The 12,394-nt window shown below is 39.0% G+C and overlaps 1 protein-coding gene across 1 annotated transcript in view; it reads right to left on the minus strand.

The window, feature by feature from the left end:
- LOC135085990 (protein hu-li tai shao) overlaps positions 1–12,394 on the minus strand; it is a 127,542-nt gene that overhangs the window by 57,105 nt on the left and 58,043 nt on the right. The gene's annotated exons all lie outside the window — the stretch shown is intronic.

The following is a 12,394-nucleotide window of genomic DNA, read 5'->3' on the forward strand; positions in this document are numbered from 1 at the left end:
CCATCCTTATCGCTCGCGCGTAATTATGTTGTTGTCGCGCTCGCACACTCACTGCGGGCGCCCGTCGCACAGCCGCGCCGGCTTTAGACCCCGTCTTAACTTTGCCCCCCTTTGTCGCCATTATTAATTACGCCGAAATAAGGTGTCACTGGATGCGAGCGGCGCAGGACCGGTCTTTGTGGATATCCTTGGGGGAGGCCTTTTTTCCAGCAGTGGACGTCTTTCGGCTGAAAACAACGAACGAAGGTGTCAATGTGTTTATCTTAATGTGCCGTCGTCCGAACAAATAAGTATTGCATGCTCAATTTTATGAGTGTTTGTAAGTTGTAAACAATTTTATGACTATCACCTGCAAACATTTTCACAGAAATAGCAAAAAATAATATTCTATTCTATTCTTTGATTCCAGCCGAGTAGAATCCTACTAATATTACAAATGCCAAAGTTTGCATGTCTGGATGTCAGGATGTCTGAATGTTTATTACTCTTTCACGCAAAAACTGCTGAACGGATTTTGATGAAACTTTACAGTATTATTGTTTATAATCCAGATTAACATATCTTAGGCTATAATTTATGACGATATGTGACAAATAAATTTCAATAAATAAATAAGACGTGTCTAAAAAGCGCCATCTATCGTCATTGGTTAAAATCTACAGCGCTGGACAAACTACAGCTGTTTTTGACGTTCGTAAATATTCATGCGGGGGAAGCCGTGAAACGCCATCTATCAACATGATACCATACGGGGGTAAAAAGAAAGAGGTCCACGCGTACGAAGTCGCGGGCGGCCGCTAGACAAATAATTAATTAATACAATGTTATAACATTGATATAAGATTTGTAAATCATCCTGTAAAAGAGCGTTTTATTTTAACCAAGTTTATTCAAAATTTTGTGAGCTTGCTGAGTGGTTAGTTTTGTAACCACCGCATTTTTAACGTGCGAATTCGACATAAAAAATAAGAGTTACGAGTATTGTTAGCTTATTGTTATTCCAATCTCGAGCCAGATAATAAGCAGGTACACGAGTTCTGATGATATAATCTTAGGTTTTTTACCGTTATACCTATGTAGATGATATTATAATGGCGTAAGCGAGCCCACAAATTACTTTAAAATGGGGATGTTATGGATATGTAGTTTCGGTTATGGATACGGTTACGGATATAAGAATAATATTATACCGGTTTCGGTTACGGTTACGGATATTTTTTTATTTCGGATATCCGAAAGTTTCGGTTATGTTTACGGATATCTGTGCTTTAGAATGCAATTTGCAATAGTTGTCCAACACGGTTCATTCATGGCCGCACACTTTACATCGAATAAAAAGTAATAAGAAAAATAAAAAATTATACTAGATGGCATTATAAAGGTAAATCAGGCTGTTATGGCTTTACATAATAATGCTATACAAAAAACAATTTAAACTGCCTACATCCGAAACTTTTGAATCGGTTACGGTTTCGATATTTTTTTATTTGGGATATCCGAAAGTTTCGGTAACGGTTACGGATATCCATAACATCCCTGCTTCAAAATAACGAAGAATGTTTTAAACTGGGTTGCTGTAATCAATGCTAATCCGAATTCGTCCGTCAGCTGTCAAATTTAAATATGTTTTTGGTCAAAATATCCACGGTTTTCGAGGTTTTTACATTTTCATATTGTTTATGCGACTATTTAAACAATATGAACGTGTAAAAGCATCTAAAATTATGGATATTCAATCAAAAACAAATTGAAATTCATAGCCACGATAGCCCAACGGTGAAGTGGTCGGACTGGCCGACTCGAGATCCGAGGAACGCGGGTTCGAATCCCACCGCCGCTCGACTATCGTGGTGAGCCCACTCGTAACACAAGCTTATTTAGCTTACCACGAGGGGCTAACGGGACTATTAGTAATTTGTGCAATACAAATTGCTAATAATCTTTTATAAAAAAAAATTAAAAAAAATGACAGTTGAAGGACGGATTGGGATAGTTTACAACAATCTTAGTTTCTTTGGAAGCAGAGTAAAATATGCTAGCGGTACTTGTGTTGTGGAAGTAAAAAAGTTACACATAATACAGTAGTGATTTAGTAATTACTTTGGAAACTTACTACATAGTACATAGCCAGGTAAACCAAGTATGGCATCCACGAAACGACGTCTAGTGTATACTGGTGCACCATAATTTCACTATTAACTCGTACTTCTTTTCCTTTTACACGAATTTTCAAATAAACTAGATTGCTTCTAGAGGCACTCGAACCTGCGACCTTTCGGTTTCACTTTGGCCTTTACTTACACACGACTTTTCAAATAAACTCGATTGCTTCTACAGGTACTCGAACCTGCGACCTTTCGCTTGGAAGGCGTTACTAAGCACTATGGTACTCCTCCAAAAATACCACTCACTGAAAAATCATGAAATCTCAGAAACTGTTACACCTACAAACTTGAAAATTGGCAGGTAGGTTCCTTATAGGGTGTAGACATCCGCTAAGAACGGATTTTACGAAACTCCGCCCCTAAGGGGGTAAAACGGGGTCTACGCGTACGAAGTCGCGGGCGGCCACTAGTATCTCTATAGCTGAGTGGTTATAGTCGCTAAACAACAAAATATCGTGGATTCAACTCCCATCAGAAACTGTAGACTTTTCAAGTAAATAAATAACTTTTAATCGACTGTGGCTCCTTTCTTGATCCAAAAATCTACCCGTTAAAACATCATCTTCAAAAACAACCTTTGCACTCTCACTAAATAATTTCTACTGACTGTAATACAAATCACAACACTTATACAACATTTAAATATAAGTATTTATATAAATAGCTCAAAACGCAGGCAAAACCACTGGCGTTATCTACCACACTGTCACTCAAAATTAAATGTAAAATCACTGGTTTATTAATTATTAATTAACCAGTCATTCATTGAGGATAACTGCCATTTTAACTGCTCACTATTTAATTTAATAAACAAATATTTTAAATTAAACGTTGCATTAACATTCACGACGATATTCGGTGCCAATTAGCGACAAATATGTACATTAATTATAGATTATACGTGTTTAACAATAATTATACTGGTTTTTGACCGCGGCCTTGAGTCCATGAGTTACGCTCCTGATAACCGATTATATCAATGGGTGATCATCATCATCATCATTTCAGCCATAGGACGTCCACTGCTGAACATAGGCCTCTCCTATTGATTTCCACAATGGCCGGTTGGTGTCGGCCTGCATCCAGCGCCTTCCCGCTACCTATTTTTTTTTATCCACAACGAGGAAGCTCTTGGCCTGTATCTCACCTGGTGGTAAGTGACGATCAGGCCAAAGGTGGAAGCGAGCGAGCTTCACCCGGAATCCTCAACCACGGAGGAACTAGCTATTTTAACCTCTAACTGCCGGAACACAACAATGCAATATGAGGTTGTTGGTCCACCTTGCGGGTGGACGACCTACGCTGCGCTTTCCGGTACGCGGCCTCCACTCCAGAACCTTGCTGTCCCATATTTTTAATGTCGTGGAACTGTTGGGAATCAAATTATGAACTAGGGATGTTATGCTACGGATATGTAGTTTTTGTTATGGATACGGTTACGGATATAGGAATAATATTATACCGGTTTCGGTTACGGTTACGGATATCTGTGCTTTAGAATGAAATTTGCACGGGTCATTCATGGCCGCACACTTTACATCGAATAAAAAGTAATAAAAAAATAAAAATTGATACTAGATGGCATTATAAAGGTAAATCAGGCTGTTATGCCTTTACATTATACCTAAATGCTATACAAAAAAACAATTTAAACTGCCTACATCCGAAATTATCCGAAACTTTTGAATCGGTTACGGTTACGGTTTCGGATATTTTTTTTATTTCGGATATCCGAAAGTTTCGGTTACGGTTACGGATATCCATAACATCCCTGGTATGAACTTAATTTTTTTGGATACAATAGAGATATTGGACATTTGGGAATAAGCCCGACTCTACGAGTGGTTAAAACAGGTCACAGGTCGTCGGAAGTGTGTGGTATGAAGCAGTGTCGTTGCGTGGCTTGCGACGTTCGTATGGCTTCACCAATGGCCGACCTTCGCCCCGTGTAAAGAGGGTTATTGTAATTTATTTACACGCACACGGATGTGGGTGTGAAAAATCTGCTAGTGTTTTAGCTGCCTTCAAAAGAACCTTCTTCAGTGCAGTCGGGTAAAAAAGATTTTCAATTCGGTTGTTTTTGTATGTTCGTTCGTTCGTTTCAGCCAAATGACGTCCACTGCTGGACAAAGGCCTCCCCCAAGATTTTCCACAATGAACGGTCCTGCGCTGCCCGCATCCAGGCTCTTCCCGCGACCTTTACCAGATCGTCGGCCCACCTAGTGGAGGCCTGCCCACGCTACGTCTTCCAGCACGTGGTCGTGGTTTTGTATGTACCTATACTTAACTAAAAAAAAAGGAGAAGGCTCCCGATTTGGATTTACAGTGTAAACTCTTTATAACGTCACTCGATTTAACGACGAACCCCTTATAACGTAGAAACTTTACTTTGCAGCTTTGTTGGTTAACCTTAATTTTCTATCCGCTGTATTTGTCACTGCATTAAGGGATTAATGATGACATTGACATATTATGACGTGACTGAGCGTAAGAATCTCTAAGAAATCAGAAGGCTTACCATGAGTTTACGTTAGGTGTGCTCGCTAGCGACTGTGTATGACATATTGTGCAGCGCCCTTAGCGGCTACTTTCAAGAAATTTATTTATTTATTTTATTGGGCTATCAACATGAGATACAGTAACACAATTAAAAAATTAAGCCAAAGGTCTCTAGCTAACTGCTCCCACACAAACGATATAATAATATCTTCATAGATTTTTTTCAGGTACTCGCTAGCGAGCACATCTAACGTAAACTCATGGTAAGCACACTGAAATCTCGCTGACGTTTCACGTCTCAAAACACTATCCCGTTCCCGTGCCGCTCCCACACCTCAGGCATTGACTGAGTTAAGCTCTAGACATACATACTGAACATTGTAACGTTTTCCACAAACGAACACAAGCCTCATAAAGCCCATAAACTAGACGGGTAAGAACAATAGTCCATACATCATACGGAACCTATGTGGGTCAGACGCCGTCTTATGTCAATTCACGGTCACAGGGGTGAGTGACCGGCGGCCATTTTGGATTCTACGTATTGTCGCCGATCATCGATTTGGGAGTGACGAGCGAGTTTTTGTTGGGTGTCATATAGTCTGGCTTATAATGTATGAAACAAAAAACTAGGCAGTTTATAAAGGAGTTTTTAGTTTGATGGACAAGTTAGTCATACATCGGTCACTTATTTATTTTTTATTTTTTTATCCACAACGAGGAAGTTTTTTGCCTGTATCTCACCTGATGGTAAGTAATGATCAGGCCGAAGGTGGAAGCGAGCTTCACCCGGAATCCTCAACCACAGAGGAACTGGCTATCTTACCTCTAACTGTCGGAACACAACAATGCTGTTAACATTATTGTTATGGCGACAGACTTATGATCTTTATCCGACATCAAAAAGAAGGTTATTAATTTGATCCGTATGGTTAAATATTTCTCAGCGTTAATCTCTCGTTTGATTGAAACAGATTTTGACGCAGTTTTTATGTTTTAAATTATTGAGGAAACCATTCTTGGTCAAATGTATCGGAAACATACCCCAATTAGGCGAAATTTTCCGGTAGAAGTTCCTAATATTTCCTGCAATATCATTAAGTGGGAATTTGGATGAAATCTTCAGGAAATAATGCCCTAAATCGGGAACAATCGCGGGAAAGACCATTAAATATTGAGGGAAAACTGCTGGATATATTCCCAAAATTGGGAAATACGTGCTATCCTAAATTCAAACATATCCTACCATAACCATTAACCACTAAGGCGGCTTCAGACGCGTGTCAAAACATATCACTTTAACGAGGATCTGAAATTAATCCGGGCGCGTTTTAACGCGTTAGAACTGTCTGCTTAAATTTGGTTCCGTATAAGAAATGTTTTTAAATGGGCCGGCCACTGGAATTCTCTGGATTACAATGGAATTCTGGGGAGGGAATTCCACTAATTGACTGTAATGGCGGAGGGAAGTCGAACCATAACATCCAACTTCTATTATGTTCTTCTGAATTCTGATTAATTTCGTTGCGGGTCCAATGACAGTTTAACTTTCCCTCAGGACAAACTTGACCTTCACTGCTTGGGTTATTGGCGGTCAAACTGTAGATCCTGGCTACACAGGAGTTGCAGCGGTGGGAACGAGAGGTGGGAATACTTGGCTGTAATGATCTCCATAAAATGAACCCAGGCTGGAAATATTGCGGAAAGATACCGGAAACATACCCCAATTTTGCAAATATTTCCTGCAATATGCCAATTAAGTGAGAATATTCGGGAAAGCTGATAGACGCTGGGACAGAAAAGTTCTTGAGTGGTGACCACGAGCCGGAAGACGTAGTGTGGACACTGGACAGGCCTCCCATCAGTTAGACCGAAGATCTGTTGAAGATACATATAAAAAATACCCTTATGTTCAAAGGGTACTACAAGGTTCGAGACTATATTGATGACAAGGATGCGTGGTCAGTTCAGTCTGCACATATTTGATGTACTCGAATTTGGTTATTCTTACCGTTAGATAATTCCTGGCAATAAGTGGTGACTGAGTTTGTTCCGGCGTTTCTTCTCAGCACTTGCCATATGTTTGTCTCGAAGCGCTGGTAGGGCCCAAAAGATAAGGAGACAAGTAAAGTGCCCCATAAGGGCTACCTTTTATTTTTTTATTTTTTGACGTTCATAAGTACCACTTGTGGTCTAAACTGAATAAATGATCTAGATTTTGATTTTTTATTTTATAGTTAGTCCCACATAGTTGCCCTATAATACGAGCGCGTATCTCCAAAACCCCATTTTATAGGGCCGAACGTACTCCGAAATAGAACGAGTGCGATCGTGGAATGCGCTTCCGCCCATAGCGTTCCATATTTAAAATTTTCACCAAACTTTTTAATTTTATTCAGAGCTCGGCGCGCGCGCATTGTGCCGCGGTTTTTTTCGTTTGTTTTCGTATGGCGAAGGAATGCATTCTGTTCAGCCTAATCGGGTTGATCGTTTTTCTGGTGTTGCCAAGATTGGAAAACGTGTTTGTTTGTAATTGTGACGCGAAAGGTCTAGAAATGCCTGATTTGAAATTCAACAGGCATGTGGCAATTTTATGTGATTTAATAGCAAAGGTTTTGATTTTTTTATTAGTTCTCGCTGATATCTATCTGACGCTTGTATTTTGAAATGATGCTTTAGTACGAATCTACACTCAATCTCAAAACCAGATTCCAACCTTTATTGGAAGTCTGTATTTTGAAAACGATTCTTATTAAATTCAAATATTTCATTTGCTCCTCAGGTTAGTATCAATGAGAACTTACGACTAGTGTCAGTATATTACTTAGTAAGAAAAGAGGGCGCGTGTCCTCTTCCAAAACCGGGACTGAAAAAAATATCCGGCTTTTCCTGATTTGTATACTGTCACTAAACCAATTTTCATCTTTATCAATCAATGGTTTAAGCGGGAGAGACACAAATATTATCTATCGGCCTATAAAAAGTCTGTAGTCTGCGGTGACTCTTATGGTGGGTTGCACCATCTTACTTTAACTTTGACAAACGTCAAAAATCTGTCAAACTCCATACAAAAAACACCGGTTATCGTTATAGTTACGGTCAAAGTTAGGTGGTGCAACTCAGCCTTATAGATCTCTCTACCTAAGTTCTAACGATTGCCTTCGCAATCGCTGCAGCGCGGGATCATTGCGAAACTGCTAACTTTATAAATTATTAAGCGCTTTTTCGCCATAGCTCTCGAGGGATATGCAATCGCGACCAGAGTGCAAGCGACAGCGATTAAAAAACATACCACCGAGTAAAGAGCGCGTAGGGAAATTGATTGATCACTTAGGGCTAAATCGAACCTTAACTTAGAACTCCTCCTATGTTCTTCTGATTAATTTCGATTGATCACTTAGGGCTAAATCGAACCTTAACTTAGAACTCCTCCTATGTTCTTCTGATTAATTTCGATTGATCACTTAGGGCTAAATCGAACCTTAACTTAGAACTCCTCCTATGTTCTTCTGATTAATTTCGTTGCGGGTCCAATGACAGTTTAACTTTCCCCCGGGACAAACTTGACCTTCACTGGTTGGGTTATTGGCGGTCAAGCTGTAGATCCTGGCTACACAGGAGTTGCAGCGGTGGGAACGAGAGATGGGAAATGTGGGAATAGTCCCATTTAAGGCTGATTTCAATCACCGAATAACTTTTAACTGAAGAATAAAATTGGCCTTTTGACAGTTTCCGTATGGGAAATAATAAACATGTCAAAATGAATAAATATTCCTAAGGTAAAAGTGATTATTATCTGAACATTAAAAAATTTGCATCTAAAAAAAAGCGGAGGTAGATTAAGATTAAGACCACATTGTTCATAGATTACATAAAGAAATTTAATTAAAAAAAGACTATTATTACGTATACTTTCCAAAATAAATTGCACTACATTAGCATTATTTTGGAATAATACTTTGATTAATGCTAAGAAGTATGATCATTGAGGCCTCTCAGACACCCCACGCTGTATCATTTATCAAAACAACGAGGACTCTTTTAAGTTGCGCCGGCGCATCTAGTTGCGAAAGCGCGTTCGTCATTGACCGTTTTTGCAATCGAACAGTATGATCTCCGTTTCTAATATGTCTACCGCTTAACTCAGTCTGTGCCTGAGGTATGGAGCGGCACAGGAGGATTTTGACAGTTAAATGTCAGCGAACTTTAGTATGATAGGTCCAGACACGTCATAATATGTTAACGTCACCCCTCCCGTGCCGCTCTCATGCCTCAGACACTGACTGAGTGAGTTAAGAGTTAGACCACTGAACGGGATGTGTATAAGTGCCCTGTTAAGGGCCTATAATTATACTGATAAATATTTGATTTGATTTTGACATTGGAACGTTGAATTTGAACACCCATCCTCACTAAGATTAAACATACAGATAAAAGCTCATAAAAACTTTCATAAAACTCATCTATTTATGCAAGTAGGCTTTTAAAAAGCACTTTTACACGTCCCAGTATTAACCCTACCACTGCTTCAGGACAATAAATGAGCCAGTGCTGAGAAGAAGCAGCGCAAGAAACTCAGTCACTAATATTGATTAGAAATAAAAAAAATAAATAAAATAAAATAAAAGTTTATTTAACAACTTTAACATTTTTTACATTGCTTACATTGCATTGTTGTACATACATTTCCTTAAAGACCCGTTTAATGCTAAGGTTGTACCGACAAACGCTTCAGTTCATAAAGTAACTGAGATTTCTACGCTAGGCTAAGCCTGTCATGTAGACAATCTTTTGTCACAAGTTAACAAAAATATTTATATCATATGCGACCTCAACTCATCTCTATTATCTAAGAAACACGTCTCAAAACCGGTTGTAAACATCGACATTAATTTTACAGTCATTTCACATTCACGGAAGTGGCTTTTGCCTTTGATATTGATCTTTTTACAAATAAATAAATCTATTTCCATAAAATTCAGAAGCAATGCTAAATATCTAATAGAGGCTGTCTATAGCTGTTAGATGCATGCAACTGACGTGAAGACCCAACTAACGGATTTATAAATAGCGTTCTATTAATAGGCGTGCGTCAGGGTTCTATATTAGGGACATACTTATTGCTCATGGCAAGTGATTTTATGTTGATTTTGCATCATTTAATATTATTTTGATTTTTGTCACAAAAATAGATCGTAGGGAGGTGAACCAAGGATTGAAAGTGGATTTTCGATACTCAATTATTTCTCAAAGCATTTGAAATTATTATTATTAATCATGCTTTTGATAAGATATCAAGTGATTGTGATCTAATTAAATCTGATGGTAAACAGCCTAACAGTGCTATATTTTATTTATTGAATAGCTAATGCCCGCGGCTTTGCTCTCGTTAATTTTGATCTGTTACAGACAGAAATACTTTAACGAGCCCGTGTTTTTCTTTCATAAACCGGGAAAAAAACTCACGTTTCTACATCTAATTTCATCTAAATTAGTTTAGTGGTTTAAACGTAACAAAGTAACAGACCTAGTTTCGCATTTACTCGTATAATATTAGTAGTATTACGTGAATATTCCCACCTCTCGTTCCCACCGCTGCAACACCTGTGTAGCCAGGATCTACAGAAAAAACCCAACGAGTGAAAGTCAAGTTTATCCCGGGAGAAAGTTAAACTGTCATTGGACCCGCAACGAAATTTATTAGAAGAACATAGGAGGAGTTCGAAATTAAGGTTCGTTAGTAGTATTTAGCTTTATGCCACACAAATAAGTACATACAGCGAACTTAACAACACTCCGCGTCTGTTGCAATTATAAAATGAAAGAAATATATGTCAGATCGTGGCGTACTAAGACCTACTTATTACATAATTTCAAAGCGGGCCTTCCATACAGTACCATACAATTGCATACAGACGTCACAGCATAAAATGGACTCGAAGCATATGGCGCTAAACGGCCAGTCTAACAAGACCTATGGATACTTCTATCCTGCTCTAGGATTAGAAAAGTAGACGGGTCTATTAAAAATGGTGGTGGAATAATCGTAAACCCAGTTAGGCTTTGTAAAGCAGCTGAGCTATTTTAAGCTTTAATTCAGTGTTATTACGAACTGATGTTGAGTGCCATCGATTGTATTTTTATAGTGCTCACCTAGTTGGAAATATACTTGAATAGGTTTTGCAATATGTACCTTCTTTTGTTTTTAATAACAGAATGTTCTTTAGTATAGTTCTTGCAACTCACAATAGAGAGTGAGCTTTACTTGTGTGTGTACGTCTACATACATGCACATATCGATAGTGTTATGTTTGTCAAAACTTGTAAAACGAACAGTAGTGAGCCACCACGCCCACCTCACATGTAAAGCTAAAGCTCACTCGCCTTCTTAAATTGCAACAACTATAATATAAGAGGCAAAATGAAGGCAATTTTATCACTAGAAGTAGAAAAGAAGGGATCTCTTCCAGACAACTTGAGGAACATCCCAGCTTACTTGGGATGTATAATCAGTAGTGGTAGCATTTGTAATTTTTTTATCACCTTCATACAACTAAAACTCCTTTAATTTCAAGGCAGAACGTACACTTACTTTTACCTCACTCGTAATAATAACCACACCAAATGTATACTTTAATGCATTGATTCCCAAAGACCTTTAAAGGGGGCGCGGACCATCTGTGTACTTAAGTAGAAAAAATCTGCGACCGCTGAGAGAATGCATTCCAGACTGCTCGATACGACCAATAAAATAATCTTGACTGGAGGAGGGGGGGCGCGGAATTTTTTGTATGGTCGAAAGGGGGCGCGTCTTAAGTTTGGGAACCAATGCTTTAATGGCTAATGGACGGTGGCGCCACTGTCGTGACTGCATTAAGCTGTACTGGTTCTATTAAAAGTTTAAGGTCGCTATAGGATTTAAAAGAGCATATGAATTGCTATTTGCTGAATAAATGTAATGTTAAAATTGGAAGGTGCCTGTGACCTTCATTTTACTGTCGATGAAATCAGACAGCAAAGTGATCGTAGGGCATGCTATATTCTGGACTTATATGCCTCCATACTGGTATTAGAGTTTGATAACTGCCAAGTACAGTTGTAAACGAACTTAAGTCGCTGACATAGCCCGACGGATTAGCAAGCTGAAGTGGCAATGGACAGCCGATGGGGCAGCAAGGTTCTGGAGTGGAGGACGCGTACCAGAAAACGCAGCGTCGGACGTCCACCCACAAGGTGGACCGACGACCTCATTAAGGTAAGCAGGCAAGTACTGGATGCAGGCCGCTACCAACCAGGCAACATGGAAAGCATTGGGGAAGGCCTATGTTCAGCAGTGGACGTCCTATGGCTGAGATGATGATGATGAAGTACATTCAACATCCCATAAGACTGTTTCTGTTGCACAATAGCCTGTTAATATACCACGAAATAAGACTCTGTTTAGCTTGATATACTATCAACCGTAACTTACACCGAAAAGTACCAAAAACTTTCCCCAAAATGGCTCCATTGTTGTCAAAATTCACATAATTTCCGCGTAACTCGTGTCGACGGACTATAATCGCGGAAATTAGGTAGGGCCGACGACCGCGCCCTAATGGGCGTTAGTTTTCACTTCCTCATTTACATTTTGCAAATATTCAGTTGACCGAACTATAAAAAAGTCAATTTAGAAAAGACATCATATGAAATCTGTCGCTATAACAACAATGTTAACAGCATTATTGTGT

The sequence above is a fragment of the Ostrinia nubilalis genome, chromosome 30, assembly GCF_963855985.1.
Source record: "Ostrinia nubilalis chromosome 30, ilOstNubi1.1, whole genome shotgun sequence".
Lineage (NCBI taxonomy): Eukaryota > Metazoa > Arthropoda > Insecta > Lepidoptera > Crambidae > Ostrinia > Ostrinia nubilalis.